This window comes from Crocodylus porosus, unplaced genomic scaffold (assembly GCF_001723895.1).
Source record: "Crocodylus porosus isolate Cpor-Errol unplaced genomic scaffold, CroPor_comp1, whole genome shotgun sequence".
Classification (NCBI taxonomy): Eukaryota; Metazoa; Chordata; order Crocodylia; family Crocodylidae; genus Crocodylus; species Crocodylus porosus.
This window is the reverse complement of record NW_017728906.1, coordinates 129,103,847-129,124,926: the sequence shown is the minus strand read 5'-3', so window position 1 is coordinate 129,124,926 and position 21,080 is coordinate 129,103,847.

The window sequence follows — 21,080 nt, the reverse complement described above, 5'->3', positions numbered from 1 at the left end:
GGCAGGGGGCTGGACTCGATGATCTCCCGAGGTCCCTTCCAGCCCTAATGTCTATGAAATCTATGAAATCTATGAGAATATCTTGAATGCCTATTCAGTTGTGCTCCCACAGAGTCTAACTTTCACTATTCAGTGTATAACTTCCTATCCTAAGCTTCATCTGTTCTGAATTCCTGTACTACATGGGGGGACCCTGTAGATTCCAGACTGGCAGTGTTATCAGAACTGGATAGGTGAAAGTGCAAATGTTTAGAAGAAAAAGAAGAAGGAGAAGAAGAAGATTTTGCTAAGTACTTATTGTCTCATTGCATATGCATATGTAGAGATTGTATGGTAACAAGCAATGGAGAATTTGGTGGGTGATTGTTCCCAGAGTTCTGGTCCATGAAGGGTTCTCCCAGCTCATTCTAGGAAATCCACAAATTTATTTTTCCCTGTCCCATCCTGCTTTTAGACTTCTCTACAGAATTTTCTTTCACAAAACTGTCTGCTATATTTCTGCCCTCTCCTATTACAGCTGGAAACCTTCCCGTTCCTTGACTCAGAAAAGGTTCTTTCCAGAGAATCAAATCTCTGGGTCATAAAATCATTCCTTACTTTCTGTATACTAAGTGGGGACCCAGTTCTTGTACATCTGCCTATGCAAATCTCTAGCCACTACTGAGAACTGCATGTTTAGAAACAAAGAAGCTCCCTCAGCTTCCTTTTTAAAGAAAGAAGAAGAGGAGAGGGGGAAAAAAACCCCTTCAGCCCATTTCTCCCTGTAATCCTGATATGGTGCACATACTTAAAGAGCTGGTAGGTTTTTACAAGGGCAGGTGCTTCCACCTTGTTTGGAAGGAAAGAAAGAGAGAGGAACACTTCCTGCTGCTACCAAGTAACCGGAGAGGAAGAAACTTTTTGTTCCTCAAAAGCAGCCAAGAGAGAGACTTCCTTTAGCTTTCTTGCTGATGCTACTCCTGCTAGTAAGGATGAGTGATATGCTTGGGCAACTGGTGCTTCCTGAGTCTGGGGGGGCACCAGAACACCAATGGGGGGGGGCAATCACCAACTGGGGGAGGTCCCCCAGCAGCCAATCACTGGGGCCAGTGAACTTCTAATTTCGCAGCTGGCGCTTCCAGGGGGTGCATGGCTGATCTCAGGGGGCGCACCCCCTATGCATTGCCAATGGTGATGTGGTTCTGGGTTTGGGGTGGATGGTGTGGGGTGGGATGAGTGTTTTCAGGGGAGTCATGGAGGGGGTGAGTGGTATTAGAACAGTTTACTAGGAAGAGAGAGTATGGATTGTGGAGCAGAAGGAAAGTAAATATGTGGTAGGTGAGGAAGGGCCCTTTTCAGATTCTGAGGGAGGAAGGGGGTGGGGTTGGGAAGGGAGATGCAACTTCCATAAAGTGTTATGTCCCTTCTCTAGTAGTCATGCATGTTTAGACACTTACAGCTTGGATGCCCATCAAGTGTTTCACCACTGAAGTACCCCTGCAGACAATGCCTAGAGTAGTGTTCTAGAGCGCGGGTTTTTTGTGTGGAATTTTTGGTTATGAAAGAAGAGCTAATTCTTCACAAAACGCAGTCCCTAAAGACACAATTTATTAGCAGTTTGGCCTGGATCTGTGTTGGAAACTTCCCAGTTCAATTCCCTGGATCCTGCCCTCCCCTGAAATATAGCTTGACTGCTCTGAATATTCTTGTTTTGCAAACATGCACACAAGTAATATTGACATCTGGCCTTAGCATATGGGATACAGATAGTCTTTGATTTCTGAACAGCTGGGCTGCTTTGAAAGGAAACTATTGCATTTGAAGAATATATGGGATATACTGTATGCCCCGTCCTATCCCACACATATTGCTGACGTTTCTTTTTCTAAAATACAAATCTGTTGCTTGAATTTCCACAATGTAAAAATACAAGCACTTACAAGGGACAGAAGTAGATGGTAATATTTTCACGTGTGCCAACAAACATTTCCATTGGCAACATATGTTAAGCATTTATTAGATTGATTTCAGAACAATGCTGGAAGATAATGTGACTGAACAGGAACAAACAAATATGTACAGAAAGGCAAAGAAATATATAAGCCTCATGCAGGTCCTGAGGTGCTCTTATTGTCTTGACTGTGAGCAGAATAAACTGTGTACCATGGGGGCATCATTAGTGCCTTTCCAAAGAAGAGACAGCAAGATATTGGTCCCCCGTCAGCAAATACAGAAGTGTGTATTTAAGCTGTCCATCAGCTCAGGATGTGTGTGTAAGTAGCAAAATATCATTACCAGGGGGAAAATCCAGGGGTCATACAGGTGTGTGTGTGGGGGGGGGGAGAAGGGACAGGGGAAGGGAGGGAGGGTGAGCTGTACAGCTTATGCTTACTGACCCCTCTTAGATCACCAGTTTGTCAGAGTGCCACTGCTTTGCTGCAGTTCAACCCATGGGGTGAACACTGCCATTGGTAACAACTTAGGAAGGGGGTTTGGGAAGAGGCAAGTCAGGAGGAGCCATGCAGACAAGGGGTTGAGGGCAGAGGGCTTATAGCACACACACTGGACACTTGAAGGGAGATGAAGCTGCACCTGCCTCCCTGTTCCCTCCTCCTGGATCCACCCATGCATATAACCAGTATAGTTATGGTGAAATAAGGTCATTTGTTTGGTATTGTTTGGCATCCAAACTGAACTCAGGTAAACAAAAGCAATGCCCTTTGAAGATGGACAATTGGGCCCACTTATCTCAGTACTGAATTTTGTAGGGAATGGTACAATACGAGTTAAAGTTTGTGGGTCCAATGCTGCTTTTTGTTGAAGCCCCAGGTAGTTCACAAATATAGTAAATATACCTTAATTACAAGATATATCTATACCCTGTCTCTATATCTGACATCCTGCTCTTGTCCCAGTAGAGTAGAAATGTTACAGCACATCTCAGAACAGGCACCCTTTTATGTTATTTTCAATGAAGAGATGCCATCACTGGTTTCAGCCCTAGTTCTTTCCCATTTGTTGTTTTGTCAGATCATCTCCGGGGAATGCAAAAGGTATAAACTGCAGAATATATGTGGGGCACACACAATTTTTAAATCTCCCACACATTTTTCCAAATATAGTATGGAGATAAAAGACAACAAGCAGCTGGTGTTCAACACACTTGACAGTTTTTTATTATAGAATCAGAATGTTGGGATAAGCCAAAAAGACAAAAGATTGCATAGTTGTAATTTCAGTAGGAAAAAATTTGGCCAAAACCTCTGAGAGGGAGAAGAAATTACTAATCTCTGAAAACCTTCAGGAAAATAAACCTAGTGAAGTAGAATTATTCTGAAAGAAATGCAAAGATATAGATCAGATGATGAAAGTGAAATGTCATTTTTATAAGGTTCTTACCACAGACAGCCTCCTGTGTACTTTCTTTGTGTGGTCACTGATGGCACACGAAAATTCACCATTGCCACATATAAACCCCTCTATGAAACTGCCACTCACCTGCTTTCTAAGTTGCTACCAAAGGGATATACAAATCTACTTATAAGTTCTAATGGGGGGGGGGGGGCTTGCAGCTAACAAGATGCTCAAGGCTCTTGCTTGAATAAAAGTGAGATTCTAGAATTAGGGATGGGAATGCTGATATTATCAGCAGGACCCAACACTTTATGCATGCTCTGAGCATGCCTAAGCCCTGATACCTGTTGGACTTTGCTGGAGGAGATACTAGATGCAGGGCCCTGAGACATGGAAAAGCCTCAGAGAACCAGCACAAGATACAGTAAGTCTTCCAGCACAGTCTGGGGCAGGTCCACTGGGATGTGAGAGATGTGGGGCACAAAGAAATGGCCATTAGAGAAGGTTTTGGAATGGTTATCTTCTCTATCCCAGTTGACTATGCTCATTAGTGGGTTATAGAGTCAACACCTTACTTCAGAATCAAAAGCGTTCCCACATCTTGTCAGTAGTGTTCAAATTCAAATCAGCTTCAGGATCTCTGTTTTTTGAATACTGAGCTGACTATATGAAACATACTGTATCCTACCTGAATACATGTAAACCAGTCAAATATATATACCTTATTATTTATTTCAGCCTGCCTTTCTTCTTGCATAATTTCTACTCCTAGTGTGGATAAAGTCTGTGGCATCTGAGTATGTAGGGAGCGTGAATTAGTATCCAACTCCCAGTGAAATTTTATAAGCATTAGGTACTCAGTTCACTTTGGGCCCTTTGTAAATCCTAGCCCTAACATTTTTCACTAATACAAATAGAGGTGGCTTTGAAATTAATTGTGTGTGCGCGCACCTACTTTGCAAAATCAAAGTAGAAGTTATTAAAACTAAAAATTTTATTTGAAGAATGGGTGATATATTTTTAGGTGATAATCTCATAGGATGTTAAATATGTCCTCTTGAAAATTTAAAAAATGTAACTATCATTGCTTTGGCTGTTGTGTGGTTGCAAGTATTAATGCCAGAATTTTATGCCTGTGGTAATAAAATCTCTCCCATTCCCTCTGCCCTTAGCTGGCCTTCCCAGCCCAGAATTTACAACTGATTGCAGAGTAAAGTTTTTACATTTTGTGTCATCTCTGAATTCAGCACAGCGGGTAATGACTCAATGGAGACTGTTTTGGAGGTCTTTCACTTCAAAAGGTATTTTCCTCTGATGAGAGATTCCTCAGTAAAACTAAAGATTAATAGAAAATCAATGCCACAAATTCATCTTACAAATTGTTTGAGAAAAACCTAGAGAATGTTTTTTTATAAGATGTATGTATACACAATATATATGTATATTATATTATCCTTTGCATTCACTCTTCACAGAACTTTCGCTGCTCTTAACAGGAGTACCTCATTTACAAGTATACACATTTGTTTGGTTAGTTTTTGTTTGGTTACACAGACTCTAAAGCACCAGATTTAATATTCACTTATATCAATTGAAAGACTGACATTTGCTTCATTGAACTTTGTATGAGACTTCAGTGTTTAGGAATATTAGTTAGGCTATAGATTTGTTTTTTGGACTTGGCAGGTCTAGTCTAGACCTCTATTCCTTGTTTCCTTAGCTATATAGTTCCTGTTCAAAACACTGGAATTATACTGCTGCACATACCATAAAGGGTCAATAATATGATTTACCATAAGTTGCAACATAACTAAGAAGTCACCTTTGAAGCAAATTACAAGGAAGTTTTATTTCCTTTATCAGTTTTAGGGGTTTTTTTTGTTTGTTTGTCATTAGCTGATTACTTAAAATACTAGGTCTGAAATGCAGATATAAAAATGCATTGCTTTTTAGCCTACAACAGCATTTACAGCAAAGTAATTTTTACCACAACTCAAGTGATTCAAACTAATTCTCCCATTATCATTATGTGTAAATATTTCAAAGTATTTGTAGTAAGTATGTAACTCAAATACATACTTCTTAATTAATAAATATATGAACATATATATTTTAACTTGTATGAATTGTATTTCATCAAATAATTTATGATGGCATATATATAAACCCATGAGTTTGTATGCCATTATTATCATTTGTAATCTGGTTAACCATGGCATCACCTAGCCTAAACCAGTTGGGGGCCCAATCATGCTAGCTAATGGATAGATTTATGAGAGAAGAGAGTCCTTGCTCTTAAGAGTTTACAGTACAAATTAATAAAATTGCTTTGGCAACTAATCTCTGTTTTTGTCTTACTTTTTGTCACATTGTCTTGTTGCTACTATATTATTAGGTAACTGAAACATTTTAAAGGAAGGGGAAATAAAAGAGATTTCAAATTAACCTTATAAATACTTGCAATAGCATTTGTTAACAAAAAATGTAAAGAAAGGAATTCAAAGAAAGTGATAATGTGTTTCCTGGGGTATCGTTCCCTGTCCAAATCAATGGTCTTAGAAAAAAGTATAGAAGCATAAAATGTAGTACAACATAAACATAAGGTATGTGAAACTTTTGTAAGTGTTGAACAATGTTTTAGGAAGTGATATGCTGTGATTCCCAACAGATCTTCTCTTCAGGTAGCACTGCCTAGTACAATGTCAAATTATGGCTGAATTTTGCAATAACTATAAATAATAAGTTTTTCATTCACATTTGAAAACACTTTCTGTTATGGAAGTTCAAAGACATCTATATAATACAAAGAGACTGGGTAGCAATTGTCTAGTATAAAGATCACACAAACACATGTGATACGCAAGCAAAAGGAGGTTTTCATTTCAGAGGCCAACTATGCATGAAACGGTTCCAAAAATGGTTTCCAGTTGAGATAACAGGTGTCCATCTTATTAATAAATGTATGTGCATGTGTACACATACAAGCACACACACAAATATTGTATTTGTGGGTGTGTTCATCCCTCATACTCTACATATTTCTACATACCTGTACTTATATTCAGTTGGGCAGTAATGCCATATAAACCAGTATATGGCAGAGGTCCTTTTCTAAGTTCATAAATTAAATTCTCATAGCTGCAACTGTTCCTCTCAGGGGCATCTTCCCTCCTATAATCAAATAATGTAGTGATGACGTATCTTACAATCAAGCCTAATACAACTATTTCCTTCCCTCAATCTGTTTGTCTAAGAACATGATCTTAGAAAATGGTTACTGTCAGACAACATGTGCCAGTATATGTATGAGTATCAACATTTGGCATCATGTCAGAGTGGCTTTTGGAACTCCAAACAGTTTTTCCAATTCTTCTATCTAATATTAGTTTTTGAATGGGAGGCACACATTCAATAAGATAGCTATATTTTGATAATAAGGGATCCTGGTTTCCTCTGGTTTTAAAAAATCCCAAATTTTTAAAATATAACCCCCCATCCACATTTTTCTATGATTAAAATAAAACACCACTAATGTGTGTCTATAAGTGTGTCTATGTATAATATGTATATATATGTGTGTGTGGATTAGTGGTGTTTCATTTTAAGCATGGAAAAATGTGGATTTTGGAGGGTTTTTTATAACTGAAAATTTGGGATTTTTTAAAACCGGAGAAAACCAGGATCTCTGTTGATAATATATTAAGTAGGACTTGAATTTTAATCTAAAGGGTCCAAAAGCAGTTAGTTACAAGTGAGTCCCTATAAAAATCAGACTGGAGCAGTGGGATTTAGGCAGCACAAGAAAAGCAGATGGTAATTCAGAGAAGGTATAATGGAAGAATGAAAGAAGAAAATGTTGGTGTGTGGTCATTCAGTGGCTAATATATGTGCATTTTAAGGCTTATTTTATTGGTTCATACTTATGGATTCTGCCGTAAATCAGAACATTTGCGCAAAGTAACAACCTAATCCCCTGGTATATGGGCTATTTGAAACCTTATGTCAAACATAAGGAACCTACATAATACTGTACATAACAGGCTGGAGTCTAACCAGCTTTCTTTTTCATGTTGTTTTCGTTATTGCCTAAATTAGAAAAAAAATAATTAAAGAGTATATTCTTCTTGCAGTGCTATTATAGGTAGAACTGTTCAAACTATGCAGTTAATTTAGCCCCTTTTGATTAAAAGTAATCATTGTGAACTGATCCATTTTATTCCAAAAGTATTTTTGTTGCAAGTATTTGCTTTGTAGTATGGAAGAATAATTTTCAGAGAACAAGTTAATTATGAAAAGTTTGTTTTTAACTCTCCACTATTTGTGTTTAAATGATTTGTCATCTCTGTCACATGGTAACTTTTCTATTTCATGACTGGGTGCTTGAAAGTACTTAAACCAGAGAATGATGAGGAGCGAATAACAAAAATGCCTCATTTGCTATTATTCATTCTTGGACATATGACTAGTCATCTGTGCCGACATTTATGAAACTGCTGGTGTTCATGACTATTTTCACAAATGCCTGGCAGTTTCTGAGTACCCTTACAAAATTAGTATGAGCCCTGAATGGAAACAGACCCAGCTAAGAGCTTTGACTCACAAACATTTTCACAAATCACATCTTTTCCTACAAAGCCAGATATAATTGCAGCTTTTCATGCTAGCAGTCATTTGTAGAGGGCTTCAGGAATCATGAGGTCAAACTTTTTAGAATAAGGCCTTTATTTGGGTGCATAAACTGTTTCACATGCGTTCACTTATGAGTACAATTTTGGGACACTCCCTGTGCACGCAGGGATGTGGTAGAAAAGCAGCAATGGTATCTTACCCATGTTCCAAATGCGCGAGTTCAAGCCTTGCTCCAGACTTTGACCAACAAGTGCCCCCAGTCAACCCAGCTGTAAGTGGGTAGTTGGCTATTCGTCCTGAGATTATTATTCAACCTGAGGTGGATAGTTGATTATTCAGGCTGAGGTTGGTTATTCATCTCTGAGACTCAGAGGTGGCTGGACATGGTGCATTGGCAGCTGCACTAATCTTAAGGGACTGCAGCTTTGGGTGGACCTTTACCTGCCTGCACACAATTCGTTTAAATTATAGGTGCAAGTCCCATTTGCGCAACAAATCAAATTGAAAAGCTTACACCAGCAGTGTATAAAATCTATTGTGTGCCTGCTTTGAAACACAAGGGGGAGCCCCCTTTGAAACTGTGATACTGAATAGCTTTCTGTTAATTACTGTTAATTATCTTTCCCCACCTAGTTATACAGTGATTATTGCTTCTCTCAAGGAAGCATCCCAGTAGAAGCCTTTAATGATTAGTCAGAGATGACATGTGCCAATAAATAAGAGCCCTAATTCTTATCACAGTAGGAATCCTTAGGAAGGCTGCTTAAATCTGATGGCAAGAAGTATATGCTGATTTTTTTTAATGTTTGTGTCACTGCTCTCACAACTCTGTGATTCACGACAGGAATGCAGCTTGGATCTCTTGCAATGTAAGCAGCTGCAGATACTTCAAATAGTTTGGTACATGTGATCCAGCAGCTTGCTATAAATTTGTCCCTAAAAATAAAGTAACAAGTGATTGAACAGTGATAGGAATTAAACACTGCAGTGAGTGAATGGAATGCACAAGTCCTTACCTCAGAGTCTTTTATTAAAGTGATTGCTATAATTATAAGCAGCACGAAAAAAGAAACGCCCTAGAATGCTATCTTTGAACAAACTTGCCGCAAGATTCCTTTAAAGGTTTTTTTTAAATACTGTTGGACACTGAAAAGAGGTATTTGTTGGTATGCAGTGTCACTAAGTGCAATATTTATGTTGTTACGTCATCTGAGAGTCAACCACATTCCCACCTTTGGCAAGTTACTAAGTCAATTTAGATTCCAGTGTCCCTCATTTTTTATCACATGAAAGAAATAGTCAAGGAACAAACTAGGTAGGTTTTCCTGCTGAAACACCCATGTTGTATGGAACAGTTAACCATGTCTCTGCTCTGTAGCACACTCCAGTAAATGCCAATACTCAGTAACTTCTGTCAGCTGTGGATCAGGCCCCATTTGTGGAATGTGAGGAACTAAATGGTTTAGGGAACTTATACATAGCTTATCACTACTGGATTTTATATTCATGCCTGGCTTGGTTTAGTAGTGCCTGCCATCTGTGCATGGTTGTCTGAAGAGAAGATGATGAGCGTATATATATCAGCACCCTGTGCACTGATCCTACTGTGTCACCTGATTTGTTAAATGCAATCCTAACAGGGAAAATTGGAAGAAATGGAAGGCTTGTGCCCGCTTGCATAGTTAACTACTGAAGTCAAATCATGTGACTAGAGCTAACAAACAATGTTAGTGGCAAATTTGACAGGCCTAGGAATGAACGAGCATAGAAATTAAATTAACTTGTCTCTATTTGATAGCCTGCTCTGTTCATGTCTTTTCATAGCATCTGGTGAAAGGAGGTTTTTGGAAGCAAAAGCTTAATATCCATCTCTGATTCAGTTAGTGTATAACAGGGTGTCAATCTCATCTGGTCTCATGGGCGAAATGAATGGTGTGGGGTTAGTCTACAGACCAGATAGTGCCCTCAGACTGCACCTATGTGCCACATGCGCTGTAAATGCTAGACCAGCCCCATGGGCTGTATGCAGCACGTTTGTCTGTCCAATTCTCAGTGCATTGTGCACTCAGTGCACAACATCTGGTTCATGGGGCTAGTCCAGTGCACACCACTTGTGGCAAGTGGTCCAGTCTAAGACCTTTGGGCAGCACCACAAGGCATATCTTTGACACCCCTGGTTTATAAAGTGGATCTCTGCCCTCCATTCTGCCTCCTTTAACATCAGTTCAACAGAAGGTCTCCATTCTGCCTCCTTTAACATCAGTTCAACAGAAGGTCTCATCTGATTAAGGGGGGGGGGGGCATTACACGGAAGCCTGTAATGCTTCAGCCTATGCATTTCTTGTTCAAGAGATTTTCTGTTTCCAGAGATGCTTATCTGTAACATCTGCTGGGGGACCCTGCAGTGATCCTGAGGATCCTTTGTTCGCTAACACAGCTCAGCCACACCACCAGAAGACGGACCATCAGGGAGTGGTGCAGGCATTGCCCTAGGGCACTGAATTTACAGAGACAATATGTAGTTACAGGAAATTGGCGTATGTTGGGCCCAAATTGATCACATACAGGGACATATTCTCTTTAAATACAAGATACTTGTACATGTGCATATGAAGGTAAAACAGGCTCTATTACCAATGTGTAGACTTTTTTGACCTGTAAGAATCATAGAAGAAAAAATATTTGATTTTTAAAGAGCTATGGTGCTAAATCCTTCAGTCCTTACTGAGTTCTAACTCAGTCCTTATGCAAGTTGATGACTTAACATATTTTAAAATGTATGCATTTAATGGATCATATAAAATATTAGTTACTTCTCTGAGGCTGTACTATTCTGCGCGTAAGCCACATGTTGCAGTACTTAGCTGCCCTACTTTAGACTTACATTAACATTTTTTGCTATGAAACACCCCCCTGTGTAAGTCCTTTCATAGCATGCCTTGTCCTGCTTTCAGTGGATGCAAAGAATGGAGAAAAACATTCATTATTTATTTTGCTCTTGAGAATTGAATTAGCTATTCTATACATGCCTTATGAATTACCATAAAGTATATCACTCTTTTTAAATAGGAAACTTATAAGGATACAGGTAAGTGCAAATGTGGTCTTTTCAGAAGAATGCTTGATTGAAGATCTGTTTTTGGACATAAGGTAAGGAGAAAAATCACTTAACTTCACTTGAATAAATAGAGATTAAAGGTTAAAAGCTTTAGAGCCCAAAAAATGCATTAGCAACAGAACAGTAAACACAATCCATGGAGACCTAGAGGAATTAGCAAAACAAATGTTCAAGGAAGAAATGCACTCTAAGATCTGTTGGAATCTCTATACAAAGCCTGAATCCAGAGCACGTTTAAATGTTTCACTGGTCATTTTAGAATTGTATTTGCATTCTTTAGATTGGCAGTAATGGAAATGATTCCAGATCTTACCATGTATTATTCAAGTAAAGATTATATAAACTTTCCATACTTTAAAACTCCATCTAGTCTTCAGATTTTTTTTTTTTTGGCTTCTGACTGTACTTAAGCCATTCTCCACTGGTTAGGTCTATAATGCTGATAAGACAATAATGTAACTGTCTTGTTCAAAAAATGCTTATGGAAGCACAGATGAAGCAAAGGATACTTGAAAAGATGCATGATAAAACAATAACATCCTTCAATCATAAGAATCCACTGCCTATAAAATTCGATATTTTATATCCTTATCTGAAGTTGTGTGATGGGAACTACTAACACACATTTTTTGTTGTTTGTTTTTCTTACTTTTCAAGAACCTAAATCTGCAGGTAGCACTTCTTACTCCATAAGATTTCAAAGTACATTGCAACCTAGATGTATGCACATCACTGAAGCGTATCCAACCTTGAACCTTGGGATGGTAGTACGGCACTCCAGTCCTGAAGTGAAAAAGGTGTAAGTCAATATGGCAAGATGAATATCTGAAATGAAAGGCTGACTAAAAACAAAAGAGGAAAGGAACTCTTTTGCTACCTAAGCATCTTAGGGTCCAACAGGACTTCCAGACTCTGAGCTTGAGTAACTAATGACTGACTGACTGACTCCATCAGTGGAAAGGGCATCCTGAGCAAATGAGTCAAGCCCCCTTCATTTGCACGTGACTGTTAAGCCAAGTATTGACTTCCCTGTTTGTCTTTAAGTATACTGGACCAAATCTTATAGATGTAGACTCAAGACTGTTATTCATCATGATAGAAATTTTATGCTAGAAGATTTGGCAGGATTTGTAACACCGTGAGAAAAGTGGGCGATGTTGTTGAATAGTTATATTCCCATTAAGCTCCCATTTTATTCAGTTTGTTTAGCTGGGTGGCAATGGGGAGCTAATAACATCCACAGGCTTTAAACCATAGACCATAATTCAGTGTTCTCTGCATGTATTATAATACGGTTGGCAACAGCAGTCCCTCAGTATGAGGATGAGAGTCGTCCAGTAAATAGGGAAGTTATTGGTGAGTCTGGAGATGACAGAAGAGGCCAATCCAATCTATGTGATTTGGTCAAAATATGAAAGTTAGCAGCTACTTCAAAAGGATTCAGGTTTATATATAAACAAATTAATCTCATTGCATCGTGTTCAGGTATTAAGGAGGTTTTTCTCTGTGTTTGCATTTATCTTGAATTTTTATTTTCATTTAAAATTTTCATTAAGGAATTGGGGAGGGTGTGAGTGAGAGAGGCTTTGTTTAAATTCTGCTTTTAATGTGATTATAGTACTTTTGATGCCAGTCTTGATTAAACTCAGTATCCAACATTCCAAAGGAAGGGTGATTTTGTCGAGTCTCTCTTTTGCTTGTCCCCAGCAACAAATATCTTACCTGTATCTTTAACCAAAAGCAGTCTTTTCTTTTACTTAAAATTAGTCAACGGCATTAGCACTAGAGTTCTCTAGGGAGTGATCATGTGATTTTTCCCTTTCAACAATAGATAGAGAGCTTCATAGATTCATAGATATTAGGGTGGAAGGGACCTCAGTAGGTTAAGTCTGGCCCCCTGCCCTGGGCAGGAAAAAGCGCTGGGGTCAGATCTGGGGTAATCTTTTATAACGTTTCCACATTAGTAAATAGTACAGTGATGCAGGGCTAGGCCTTATTAACCAAATCTTTTAAGGGGTGGGTAGTCATCACTTGTGGGCAGAGATGACCATAGAGGGGTGCAGAGCCTGGGGCAGATCAGCCTATGCGAGGCCCCTTTATCACTGCAAGGAGTGGGGCTGTGGCCACTCTGCCCAGCTCCTGCCCTGCTCTGCAGGGTCCCCTAAAGCACGGGGCCCAGGGCAGTCATCCCAATCCTAAGTAGCAATCAAGATGACGATTGCCTTCTACACCATTAGGCAGTTTTTGAGAGTAACTGACTTTATTTCCACTACTTTAGTTCCACAGGTGACTAAAGTAGCTTTCCATGAGCCATGACACAACATTTATTCAGCAAAGGATTTTCCTAAGAGAAAATCTACCCATAAGTTTATTGGGCTACTTGTTTCCTTCTTCTTCTATAGGTACATTCTATTAAAAGCCTCCTCAAAAAGTTTAACAGGTGGGCATTCCCTGGTATTTATTACATTATTCTGTGTGACTCCTAATACACTGCTTTGTTTTGTTTCCTTTAACATGTCATCTCAATCAACCTCTTACTCCACTAAAAGTTGCCCCAACTGAATGTCCATTTAGAATTTTCACAGGTCATAGGATCTCCCTGGTGTCATTTTTATGTCACATGCATCTTTAAAAGGCAGTGCCCACCTAGGCCCCAATTCGTATCTTTCCTCACTAGGAGGGTTGTCATTAAACATCCTTGTCCTCCCTATGATTCCTACACAATTAATAATTCCATTTCCCTCTCTTCCATTGGGATTGCAGTCCTAATGTCCTATTTCTCTTCTTATTTTATGCCTGTTATGGCAGTCACTAGAACTTAGTTCATCTTGCTCAATATGTCTCAAAGTTGTTTTTCCTCTTAAGGTTCTTGTCCCTTAGTCAGCTCCCATTTTAACTAATGCAACCTGATTATATGATATGAATTCAATATGCCATTACATTGCCATTAATAAACAGTCAAACCTCTTCTCCTTATATTTAGTATTTTTTTGGAGACAACTGCCCTCCCTCATAAGTTATTTCCAGTCTAAATAACATGGCTCTTTTCTTCCTCGGCATCCTGTTAAATATTAGAGAAACCCAATGGAGCTTTGATCTGTACTTTCAAAACTAAGCAGTACATCTGAATCTAGAGTCAAGCCTTCCTCCAAAGGGGAGGCATGGACCATTTGACTGAACTTTTCCATCTCTCATGTAGTCACATAAATTGGCACCCTGATGACTACTGGCAAAAGTTTTGCCAGCTAGATTGACATAATTTGGGCATCTCTCTTTCTTTCCACTCCTTTAATTATAATGTGACTGTGGAGCTTCACATACCTTACTGAGTTTTTACAATTCCCAGGAGGACTATAATAAAATGGTTCAAAGAATTTTAAAATAATGTCAATTTAAGACAGAACTTTTCTACCCTTCAACTGTCTGAAGGGTGGTTCCAAAGGGGATGGAGCTAGAGTGTTCTCAGTGGTGGCAGATGACAGAACAAGGAGCAAAGGTCTCAAGCTGCAGCAAGGGAATATTAGGTTAGATATTAGGAAAAACTTTGGGCTCCTATACACATACAGGGGGCCTACTTCGACATGCTGGAAATCCAGTGCATCAGAGCAGACTTGATTAATTAAGTCTGCTGGAGTGTGGAAATTAATGCACTCCAGTAGCATCACATGTATCAGTGCACTCACACTGAAAAATGGCAGCAGGGCACTTTGAGCTAAAGCTTATTTAATGAGCTTTAGTTCAAAGTGTCCCAGCACCATTTTTTAGTGTGGGGATGCTGATACACATGATGCTCAGGTGCTTTTAATTAGTATGGCTCACTAATATGCCCTTTCTCATGATGAGGGAAGCAAAGCACTGGAACAGGCTACCCAGAGAAGTTGTAGAATCCCCATCCTTCAAGGTTTTCAAGACCTGGCTAGACAAAACCTTGGCTGGGGTAATCTATTTGGGGGTGGTCCTGGTTTGAGCAAGGGGTTGGACTAGATGACCTCCTGAGTTCCCTTCCAACCCTAATTTTCTATGATTCTATGAACTACAACAAAAACAAATTAGAAGGTGACAAGCATATTCATTTTCTTAAGTCATGGGGTGACATCCTATAATCAAGCATACTTCCTACTGAATGAATGAGAGTGCATGAATGGAAAATAGACGAAACCACAAATGAGTGGAATTTGGGCCTAAGAAATGGATTCCATTAAAAACCCCATTCAGCATGTGTAGCCAGTTTGTATTTGTCGTCATTTCTCTGACCCAAGGAAATTTAGCTCTTTCTTCTGCACTTTTGGTTTGCTCCTATTTAGTTGGTTCATGAGCACTGGTATACTGTACAAATGCTGGCAGTACACTGCAATCTATTGTTTAGTTTTGTTCATCTATTTCCATTTGGGCACAGTTGAACTTACAAATATCTGTTTTGTACAGGGACATGTTTTCATGGTTTCAACATTGGAGGGAGTATGTTAGTGAAATTATAAAAGATTTCCTTCAACTATAAAAAAAAAAAAGAATTTTATGGGTAATAAGAAAAGGAAAGTTTTCTTGAAAAAACAAATCCCCTGCACTAATTTATGTATCTTGGAACAGAGCATCCACAACCAGAATCTTCTGTTTTGATTATGTAAAAAAAATTTAACAAGATGAACCCCTTAGGATTTATCTAATTTTCAGGACTCTTTTGTAGAAATTATGCAAAACAGAAAGTGGCCACCAAGAGCTATTGTAATTTACCCAGGAATCTTTAAAGCATTAATTTTTAAATCATAAAACAATATTCAATTCAATAGTGTGAATTTTCATAGATTTCATAGACATTAGCACTGGAAGGGACCTCGGAAGATCATCAAGTCCAGCCCCCTGCCCCAGGGGCAGGAAGTCACCTAGGGTCAAAGGATCTGAGCAAGATAAGCATCCAAACATTTCTTGAATGAGTCCAGAGTAGGTGCCTGCACCACTTCTGGAGGGAGTCTATTCCTGGCCTTGGGGGCTCAGACAATAAAGAAGTTTTTCTTTATGTCCAGCCTAAAACAGTCATGGAGGAGTTTATGACCATTGGTCCTTGTTATCCCTTAGGGTGCTCTGGTGAATAGGCGTTCCCCCAGATCCTGATGCACACCCCTTACGTACTTATAGGCAGCCACCAGGTCACCCCTGAGCCTGCACTTTTCTAGGCTGAAGAGCTCCATGGCTCTCAGCCTCTCATCATAAGGCCTATTTTCTTTCCCTATTTTCTTGTGTGTGGCTCTCCTCTGAACTCTCTCAAGCATCTTGACATCCTCCTTGAATTGGGGAGCCCAGAATTGGATGCTGTACTCCAGCTGCGGCCTCACCAAGGCCGAGTACAGTGGGAGGATGGCATCCTGAGATTTACTTGATAAGCATCTATGGATACAAGCTAGAGTTTTATTTGCTTTACCAGCTGTGACATCACACTGGTGGTTCATGTTCATCTTGTGGTCAGTCATGACCCTCAAGTCTCTTTCAGTCGTGGTGCTAGCAAGAGTAGCACTGCTGAGACTATAAGTGTGCTGCAGGTTTTTTTTCCCCAAGGTGGAGTACCTTGCATTTTTCAGTATTGAATGTCATCAGGTTTATATCTACCCATTCACTAAGCTTATCCAAGTCAGCCTGGATCACTAGCCTATCCTCAGGTGTGAACGCTATGCCCCAAAGTTTAGTGTCATCGGCAAACTTGGCCAGTGCGCTTTTGACACCAGTGTCCACATTGTTAATAAAGATGTTGAAGAGAACCAGTTCAAGGACAGAGCCTTGAGGGACACCACTGGTCACGGAGCGCCATAGCGATTTGCTTCCATTGACTACTACTCTCTGGGTCTGACCTCGGAGCCAATTTCTCAGCCATTGGATTAGAATTATTCACCTTTAATCAGATATTGAGAGAGACTTCTTTCCATTGCTTTTCCTGAAATGTTTTCTTTCTTAATATTATAATTCAGTGGGATAAAGTCTAGTATACCTACTACAGAATTGGAGCCAGAAATTTCTGGATTTAAAATTTATATCTGACATGCATGGTGGGGGGGAGGTGGATCCAAAGGAGGGGTAGCTATGCTGGCCCCTCCCTGCCTTTGGCTGTGTCACACATGAGCTCTTGGCATGGGATCTGACTGCAGCCCCTACTTTCATGTGGCTCTGGGGCCAAGAGGATGAGCATTGCCACTGCCACTCATCCCTCTACATTCCCCTGCCATTGAACTTGGCAGGATGGGAAGGGCAAACAGCAGCAGTGTTTACCTCCTGAGCTCCAGAGCTGTGCAAAAGCAGCAGTTCCAGATAGACCATGTCCTATCAATTGGTGAGCTCAAAGCTCACTGCTTACTTGGAGCTCCAGCAGGAGCCTGTACTGACCTGGCATTGAGCTCAAGGCTCACTGCACATGTGCAGCACAGCCAAAGCCCCTTGATGCATTCCCAGATCTGCTATTGCTGACATAGAACATCTCAGCCCTACTGCTGACATAGAGCTGACAAAACAGGGGCCATAAATTGAAGCAGTGAGTTTTTAAAAACACCACTTGAATTTAGGGCAAAGTAAACCCCTGTGTCATGTACACCCATGTCTTACCAGCCTCTCCAGCAGCAGGGAGGAGAGGATGAGCTTCTGGCAGGGGAAGCAGTTGTAATAAGAAACCTCGTCTTGCCTGCACCCCCCATTTTGTGCATTTCTTTTTTCCTTCTGAATTTGGTAGAGACCTAGCACACTCATTGCATGGGTGTGGGAAAGCTCAGAGCAAGCCAGAAAGCTGAAGTAGCTTTCCATAGGAGAAACGTGGAAACTACATGTACATATTAATTAAGCTCAGTGTCACTAAAGAAAACAAAAGAGCTAATATATCCACTTCTAAGACTGTAAATGTATCCTGGTGCTAACCTAACCCACTTACTGTTCCCAGTAGCTTTTTATTCTCTGTTACAGTGATGTTGTAGCTGTGATGATTCAGGAATTATGTGAGAGGCAAGGATTTCTTTGAGTGGTATCTTTTCTTGAACTCTGTGCATAGTTGGGAGAAAATGTGACAAGCTTTTGAATGCAAGACCTCCTCCCCATCCTCTTCCCCCTCCTTCCCCTTCCCCTTCTTCCCTTTCCTCCTCTTCCTCCTCCTCCTCCCTCTTCCTCTTCCTTTCAGCATTTAGTGTAAGGACCTAGGCTTTATTTTTACTACACGTCTGTAACCTTGCAGTGAATATGAAATTACTCACTTTATCATGGACATTGTCTGGGCACTGTTCACAATAGTACGTGAGGTTTATATCCAGTGCGGGGCTTAGGGGCAGCTTGGTGGCTAGATCATGGTATCTAGGCCTTGTCATGATCCAGAAACCAGTCCCCTCAGGGGCTTTATCTTATATACATTCTTAAACTGCACCCAACAGATACCAACAGGATCAGGATCTTTACAAAATTCAGCAACAGCCACTTCTTTTTTTTTTGGTAAGTCTGGAGGAGGAGATAGCAATCCCCCACCCCTCTTTATGTTATAGCCCTCACCCAGAAAGTGGGAGAGAAATGACATGTGGTCACAGCTGTGACCCATGTTAAATTTTTGACACTTTCTAAGAAAACTTTAGAACTGAAAGCAGAATAGGAAGCTATTTCTGCTTCACTGTCAAAAACCACCAATTTCTCTAAAGTCTGTGTATGATTTAAATTGGAGCAATAATTAATTCTTCTTTCTCCTGTACAGACAAGAAACGTAATAATAGACTTAAAATCCCAGATATTGGGCAGAAGGAAAGGTAGGGTGGCACCATAACGTGTTTGTGCATGTGATGGTTGTCACAACGTACATGTGACAAAAATGTAATTTGTGGCTTAATGGCATCATGCATTACATGTGTGCCAGTTTTGGGAGTTTAAAATGACTTTGCATTGTTGCAAACTAAGCTACATCTGGATCTAGTTTAGTTTGCAACATTGCAAAATGCAATTATTCACCTGTCAGCTCACCTTCCAGCCACAGGAGAGGCAGGTAGGCTCCAAATTAAAAAGGATTGCACCCCTTGTCACATCTGCCTTCAGCAAGGACCTGGCCAAAAGCAGAAGTGCCCAGGGGCCTGATCCTTTTTTCTTTTCCGTGGAGCCTGCCTGGCTGTCCCATGGCCGGGGCAACATGCTGGTGGGGCAAGCAGCCCTGAGCTGCGGGGAGCCCTGGTCCTTCCCTCTGTGGCAGCAGCACCTCCTGAGGCTGCTGGGGCTGGCTGTTAGTGGGATGGGGGCTTCCCCAGATTGGAGGCAGCTCCCAGCCTGATCCAGCTCTTTCCCAAGCCTGGCAGGGCTTCCAGTGCCCCATGCACTGTCTCAACTGCCTTCCTGCCACCTGAGACTGCCCAGGAATGGGCTGCCTTACCCCTGGGCAGTGCAGGGAAGTGGCAAGAGGGTGGCTGGAAGTGCTGGCAGCTGGAGAAGGCAGCGGGGACTGTCCCAGGTGGTGGGAAAGTGGCAGGGACAGTGTACAGGGTGCTGGAAGTCCAAGTGGGCTTAGGGAAGAGTTGGATCAGGCTGGGTGCTGCCTCTGAGCTGGGGCAGACCCTGGCCCTCTAATTGCAAACCTGGGTGGCCCCATGTGGGTGATGCCACTGTGGAGGGAAGGACTGGGACCCCCCACAGCTCAGGGGCTGCTCAGCCCACCAGTAGGTCATTCCCCAGCTGTGAAGAGGCAGGCAGGCTCTGCAGAAACAACAACAAAAAAAGGATCAGGCCCCTCACCACTTCTGCCTTCAGCCAGGTGCCTGCTGAAGGCAGTGAGGGGCCCAATGCGGTTTTTTTTTCAGTGGAGCATACCCATCCTGGGGGATGAGCTTCTGGTGGGCTGAGCAGTTCCTGAGCTGTGGAGGACCCTGGTCCTTCCCTCCATAGCAGTAATGCCCCCTGGGGCCACCCAAGTGGGCAACTAGTGGGCCAGGGGCTGCCCCAGCCTGGAGATAGCACCTGGCCTGATCCAACTGTTCCCTGAGCCCACCTGCTGGAAGCCTGCTGGGCAATGCTCCCTGAGCAGGCTTGGGGAACAGTTGGATCAGGCCGGGTGCTGCCTCTGAGCTGGAGCAGCATCTGGCCTGCTACAAGCCCACCCAGGTGGCTCTGGGTGGTGCTGCTGCTGTCAAGGGACAAACCAGGGCCCCCCACAACTCAGGGGCCACTCAGCCCACTGGCAGTTTGCCTCCCAGCCATGGGCAAGCTCCAGCTCCAACAAAAAAAAAGATCAAGCCCCTCACGATAATGTGACAGAAAAATTGAAATAGATTTCATAGATTTGTAGGGTCAGAAGGGACCTATTAGATCATCAAGTCTGACCCCCTGCTCTGGGCAGGAAAGAGCATGGGGGCAAGTGACCCCAGCCAGGTGCTTGTCTAACCTCCTCTTGAACACCTCCAAGGTAGGGGAAAGCATCACCTCCCTTGGAAGTCTATTCCATATTTCTGATGTCCAGTCTAAATCTACTATCCTTTAGCTTACAGCCATTGTTTCTAGTAACCCTGAGGGGTGCCCTGGTAAACAGAGTATCCCCTATTCCTTGCTGACCCCCCGATGAGTGTGTAGGCAGCCACAAGATCACCTCAGCCTTCTCTTGCAGAGGCTGAAGAGATTCAGGTCCCTCAGGCTGTCTTCATAGGGTCTTACCTTCAGGCCCTCAACCATATGAGTATCCCTCCCCTGAAACCTTTCCAGGTTATCTACATCCTTCTTGAAGTGTGGCACCCAAAATTGAATGCAGTACTCCAATTGTGGCCTCACCAATGCCGCATAGAGGGGAAGAATCACAGATGCAAAGAAATTGGTTAAGAGCTCAGCTTTGTCCATCCTATCTGTACAAGTTGCCCTAGTCTATCTTGTAGCAGCCTTATGCTACCCTGAACCACTTTATTGCTTACTATGTACTTAAAGAAGGACTTTTTGTTACCCTTAATCTTTGTTGTCAGCCTGAGTTCCATTTCTGCTTTGGCCTTCCTCACTGCTTCCCTGCAAGTGCGAGCCAAGCAGC